This window comes from Diceros bicornis, chromosome 11, assembly GCF_020826845.1.
Source record: "Diceros bicornis minor isolate mBicDic1 chromosome 11, mDicBic1.mat.cur, whole genome shotgun sequence".
NCBI lineage: Eukaryota > Metazoa > Chordata > Mammalia > Perissodactyla > Rhinocerotidae > Diceros > Diceros bicornis.
In genome coordinates, this window is record NC_080750.1 from 60,058,052 (window position 1) to 60,064,051 (window position 6,000).

Below are 6,000 nucleotides of genomic sequence, written 5' to 3' on the forward strand. Positions count from 1 at the left end.
GGGGGAGCACATCAAAAAATGAGGAGCCACATTCACTAATTCTAGAATTTTAAAACCTCACTCTTTCTGCTTGCTTTTCTTCCTTCCCTTCTTCTCTTTTTCCTCATTCTTTGCACTCAGCCACAGAGAAAAGACAATCCAGCTTGGAGCCTTAGGGGTCGTCTGTTCTGTATGTGCCCCATCTTCTCTTTCCCAGATATCTTAAATTACAGTCAGGAGGCCCCTCACACCCTGACCAGATTGTGTTTGGTGTGAGCCTCTTTAAGTTCTTCAAAGCTTCCAGGGATCTCCCCCACTGCCCCAGTCCCTCCTGATCAGCAGAACAGATACAAATGGAGTAACTTGTATCATTCTAGATCCATAGAAATTATATTCCTATTTGCTTTCCTATGCCTTAGGAAGCTCTGGAAGGATGTGCAAGAAATGAATAACAATGGGAGAAGCAACTGGACAGATTTTGAAAGAGAGACTATTCACATGTACATTTTGTATATTTTTGAACGATGGAAATGTACTGCCTATTCATTAGAAATTAATTTGATCAGGATATACATATATGAGATGCTAGATGCTAAATATATTTAGACATAATATCACGTATTGAGGAGGAGGATCTAGAGGACATCTATTGAGAATATGGGATTGAAAAACACGTAATAAACTTTCTGTTTTGCTCAATGGGTCATACGTTGGAAATCTGACTGGAAATAATATTTTTATGCAGAAGTATGAAACTTTAGGTGAGGCAAAATGTCCACTATTCATCTCCTTAAAGACCCCTCTCCTATTCGCAGATGTGCATATTTGCCAGTTTAAAGCCATTCGATCCTCCAGTTGAGCCAGGTCACTCGGAACGCAGACTTGAGGACTGACGGAGCCCTCAGTCCTGAATGGAAAGGTTAAGCCAGAACACAACTGAAAAAGAAGGATCGACATTTTCTAATAGATGTTTAAAAATGGACAATTTCTTGTACAAGGACAAGACCCCTTCCCTAGAAATGGCTGCCTCTCAGCCCACTCCCCCTCCATCCTCACACCCTCTCACCCCGCTCAGGGTGGGCTGAACATTTTGCCCTAGCATGTCTGCCCCTTTCCCTAGGCTTTAGCCAGGTGCAAAAATTTTACTCAGGAAACTTAATGTTTTAAGCCCGAATGAAAAAAAAAGGAGAGCAAAAATTTCCTTCGCGATGTTAACTCAGAAACAGAAGGGATCAACTAAGCAGTGAGTTGAAGAATCAACCTACTCCACTCTCAGGTCATTAAATGGCCCCTGAGTGTCAAAAAGACTAAGTTAGAACTGCTCTGCTCTTTAAAAAATATGCAAATAAACAACTCTGCCCCACCAGGGGATGCAGCTCTTCAGCTCACACTAGTGTTGACATCTCTTGCAGTTTTTCCTGTTGCATAGTCCCTGCTAGAAAAACAACTTAAATCGCTCTCTGGGCAAAGGTCAAATTGCAAAAATGAAAGGGATTTTTAAAAACTCTTATTTAAAGGTATGGTATATAAAAAGCCATAGGGGGAATTATCTCTACTCTACTCCCTTGTGTTAATAAACAAATTCCCCCTGAAACACAAAATCAGATTGCTTTTTCCCACGAAAACAGGTGATTAACTATGTGATTTCCAAGGAGGTGCTCGGTTATACTAGGAACAGGGAGAGATTTCAGAAGAGGGACCAGGAGAAAAACAGGCCAATGTTTATGAGACCCAAAAAGGTGGCATTTGGAGGAAACTGTGGGGCAGGAAGGAAAGGGAAGAGTTGAAAGAGCCCTTGGTTTCTCCAGCTGTTTGCAGAAGTTGGAACATATGGTGCCAGGGTTTTCCAAAGATGACAAAGGATAGAAAGTAAAATTATTTTTTTCCCCAAGGCATGCCTTCCTCCAAATAAAGACATGTCTTCAGGCTGGAGATTTTTTCTCCTTCCACAGCGAATGAGCAGAGGTCACTTAGAACCAGTTCTCACTATTTAGCAAAAATAACAGAGTGATTATGGAAGCAACAGAAGGAGTCAAGGTGTTTGTCCTAAAAAACTTCAAGATCGGGCCTGGCCTAAAGTGGGAATATCCAAACGGGTTCTTCATATTTCACATTTTATAGACAGTCTTTCCCCTAAAGGACATACTTTCATTAGGTCATAAATGCACCAACAGAGGAGAGAGAGGGAAAGAGGTGTGTGTGTGTGTGTGTGTGTGCGCGCGCGCGCGCGCAGCGTGGGAGCGCGAGTATGCAGGTCCGGCTGCGGTGGGAGGTGGAGTCAAGGCGGGGAGGTATGTGCCACCTACCCCCGCGGGCAGAGGTCTTGGACCGCGAGTTGAGGCCGCCTGCGGTGAAGTTCCTGGGGATTCTGCTTCGCTTAGTTCTTATGTTTCCCGTGGGTTTTACCGAAGCTCCTAACTGCTCAAAGTCCAAGCCTTTTCTTGCCTAAAGGCCACAAGAAGAGGGAGTGGGGGGGGGGCGGGACGGGGCAACGTTTTTTAAAGAGAGTTTGTTAAAAATTTAGCTTGGGGAAGTTTTTTAACTGTAGCCTCAGTACCTGAGCCTAGGTGGGAGGGAAATGAGTGGTCTGGCAACTTTCACTTCCCGCTGCACCCCGGTTCCCGGACTGGAGAGGCTTACCTCCCCCCACAACACCCAAGGAGTGAGACTTGGTGCCCTCAGAGGTGAACGCTCGCGGTGTCCGCGCTCCCTGTTCTGGGCAGGAGAGGGTTTTGCAGACAGGGAACCGCCCGATCTCCGCTAGCCACGTCGGCTTCTTTCAGCGCATTTCTCAAAGTGGGTTGTAGTCACTCAACCAGCATCAATTAGCCTCCTGTGTCGAGTCTCGGAGAATGTTGAAATCCACAGCACTGATTTCACACTTAGAAATCGGTAGCAGTTTTGAAATTATTGTAAAACATCACCCAGGTGATACATTGTCTGTCTAGGCCAGATTACCAAGACGCGCGCTCATACTCTATGTTTAAATCACACCCTGAAATGCGGAGAAAATATTTCAATAGGGATCTACGCGCGACAGAGAAAAACCGGAGCAATAATTATTTCCTTCTTTGATTTCCTGTTTCTAAAGAAAGCATTGGTATCAAGGCCGAGTTAGGTAATGTGAACTAAAAGGCAAGCAGGTCGCTGTCGTTAAAAGCCTAATTACAGTTCGCAGTTCAAGGAAAACTGCCTTTAATTGACACCGTGTATATTCCTCTGCTCCTCTCGGGCTGCCCTGGCAGGGACGCCCCAAGAGTATTTATTTCTAGGGCTGGAAACAAAACAACTAACCGGGTCTGCTGCGTAAGAGAGCGCTCCAAGATGGACTGCCGGAGAAAGGCTTTTTGACCCCTATGGAAATTAGTCATATTGACAGACGCCCAGGGAAGGTAAATTACCCCGCGCGCTGACGTTACGCAGAAGCGCGCGCGGTTGCGACTCCGCTGCGGCGCCTAGGGGGCCAGAGGCTTCCAGTTCGTTTCCCCAGATTCCGTCCGACAAAGCCCCACTTTGCTTCTCTGGGCCTGGGATTTCAACGTGAAGGCAACGGAGAGAGCGGTAAAAAGGCGCTAGAGAGGAAAAGGGCAAGAGAAAACCAAAAAAGTGGAGGGAAAGAGAAATGTTGTGCGCTGTAGCGCGGGCAAGCTGGAGAATCAAGGAGAAATGAGCCAAGTCCACAGGGGAGGGAGAAAGGGAGGAGGCAGGGAGCGAGAGGACCTTGTGGCTAACGGGCTCCGAAGTCCGCCACTTGGGAGGTCTCGGCCCCAACGCAGGCCTGGCCAAATGTCCCCCCGGGAGGCTCGGGGCTCGGGCGGGGTCGCAATTACGCCTCGGCTCCAGGCGAGGACTTAAAAACCAAGTGGCGGGGGGCTGCAGTCTGGAAGCAAGGCCCTGCGGTCATCAGAGGGGGGCCGGGCCCGTGCACAGGAACCTTTTACAAGGCATGTGGGTACAAGAAAAAAAAATCAAAATAAACCACTTTCATCCAGCATGGGCCGTGAAAATAAAAGCTGCCTTTTAGAGGGGGCGAGCGGGAGTTTTGAAATTCAGTGTGTGTTTTGCTTTTATATAAAGTTTTGTGGTTTAACGTGACAACCTAGGGGGGAATTGTGAGGGAAAGAACTGCTAGATTTTTGTGGGGGGGGAGGGCTGTAATAAGGGGTTCACAGGTTTCTCCCAGATCAACTTGTGTCCCAGGACAGCAAGCAACTGCAGACATCCATATAGATCATTATAGAAACTGGGGGAGAACACTTGCATGTTTACATGGGATCTAGATAGCGATCCCACCTCTTTACTTTTAAAACTGAGTCTGCGGAGGGGGCAGAAGGGAAAGCGTTAAAAGTGTGGCATCTGATTGTACCGGAAGATTCGACCGGCAGGCTTCTTTAAGAGTTACCAGTATGGCTACAAAAGACCCGGGTCAGGGCGCAAAGATGAGGCGAAATTCGCCTGGCGGCTGCAGTGTGGGTGCCCGGCTAAGCCCGGGCTCCGGCCCTTGGCTCAAAGGAAGGGACCCGACAGCCGGCCCGACCCTCGAGGTGGAGAGGGCGGCTGCCCAACTCCAGAGCAGAGCCAGGGCTGGGGGAGACGGCTAGCTCCTCCCGGACCTTGGGCCTCGCGTCTGAGATATTTTTAGCTCCTCTCTCCGTTCCCTAGAGGCTCTTTTGTAAGCCGAATGGAGGCTCTCCAAGCTGCCCTCACGCGGAGGGGTGTGGGAGTAGGTGGAGGCGGCTGCACGGGTATTTTGAAGGAAAAAAATTGCTTATCTTTAAATTAAAGCAAAACTCGCTCTCTCTACTTTTCTGTCCTTCCTTCCTTTTCTCTCTTTCGCCCCCGGCCCAGGCCCGTGGGAACACCCCAAGTTCCACAGTTAAGAGGACCGTGGGGGTAGGGATAGGTGGGGTCTAGAAATCCGAGCAGATTCAGGATGCTATGCGCCTTCCTTTCCGCCTTTCATCCACTCTCTCCCGGCCACTGCTGCTCCCCGGGAGCCGGCCTAGGCACCCTTGGGAGGGGACAGGAGGAGAGGAGGAAATCTTCGTTGCCTCCGAGGAGGCAGGGACACAGGGCATTTGTTTATTTTTTGAATAAAGGTTTAAAATAAGTTCAAACGTTTCTGCAACGGAGTTTCCAACCCAATGTGTGTCCAGGAATTCGAAACTTGGGACTCAGACTGGCAACTCTCAAGAGGGCCAATGTTGATCATGTAGAAAACTGAGTCTCGCTGCGCCCCCCTCTCACGTAAGAGATGCCCCAGTCCTGCTTCCCGGCTTGGGCCGAAGCAGGGACTTCCGCCGACCCCCTTCACCCCAACCTGGATCACGCTGGGCCCCTGCTGGCTCCTATGGCCCGCCTTCACCCCACTTCCCGGTCCCAGCAGACAGTCCTTTCCCCCTTTCTTGGGCTCGGCGCTGCCCCTGGAGATTGCCCAGGTTGGCGAGACGGAGCTCCGCTGGGGAAAACAAGGAAGGGAAGCGGGAGCCAGGCCTGGGTACTCTCTGCTTCTGCATTGGGTTCAGTCCTCTTCCCCCCACTCCCCGCCCAGCTCTCCCCACGGGTAGTGTTCGTCCAGGCGGTCCACCCCAACTGCCTGGGGTGCTCTAAGTTGCCCCCTCGTCCCGGACGCCGCACCGCTACCCACCGGATTGCCTTCGGGGCCCCTCTGTGCAGTGTCGACGGCGCGGCGCTGTGGGCCAGGCGAACAGGAACCACCAGGCCGTCAGGTCTGCGCTCTGAGCAGCTGGGTAGCCCTGCGGGTCGAAGATGCTCAGAGGAGGAGGAAGTGCAGAGAAAAAGAGGAAGATAAAAAAAAAAAAAAAAAAAACCTAACACACACACACGCATGCAAAACCAACTTTGGGGTTGGACTTTTTAAGTTTCACACGAAGCGACCTGGAGTATCTGGAGAAGGTTTTTGAAGACGTTCAGGAGGGAGGGTGAGTTTTTTGCTGAGAAACTCAATCTGCCATACAGTAGCGGCCCCATCTGGGATCTGTCACTGCTGACAGCACCACA

At 50.0% G+C, this 6,000-nt stretch overlaps 1 protein-coding gene across 1 annotated transcript in view; it reads right to left on the reverse strand.

Moving 5' to 3' along the window:
• Positions 1 to 5,734, reverse strand: part of SCRG1 (stimulator of chondrogenesis 1) — a 151,990-nt gene extending 146,256 nt beyond the window's left edge. The window contains exon 1 of the mRNA XM_058550364.1: positions 5,627 to 5,734. The gene's annotated coding sequence lies outside the window, so the exon portion shown is untranslated. The remainder of the gene's footprint in view (positions 1 to 5,626) is intronic.
• Between the last annotated feature and the right edge of the window lie 266 nt (positions 5,735 to 6,000).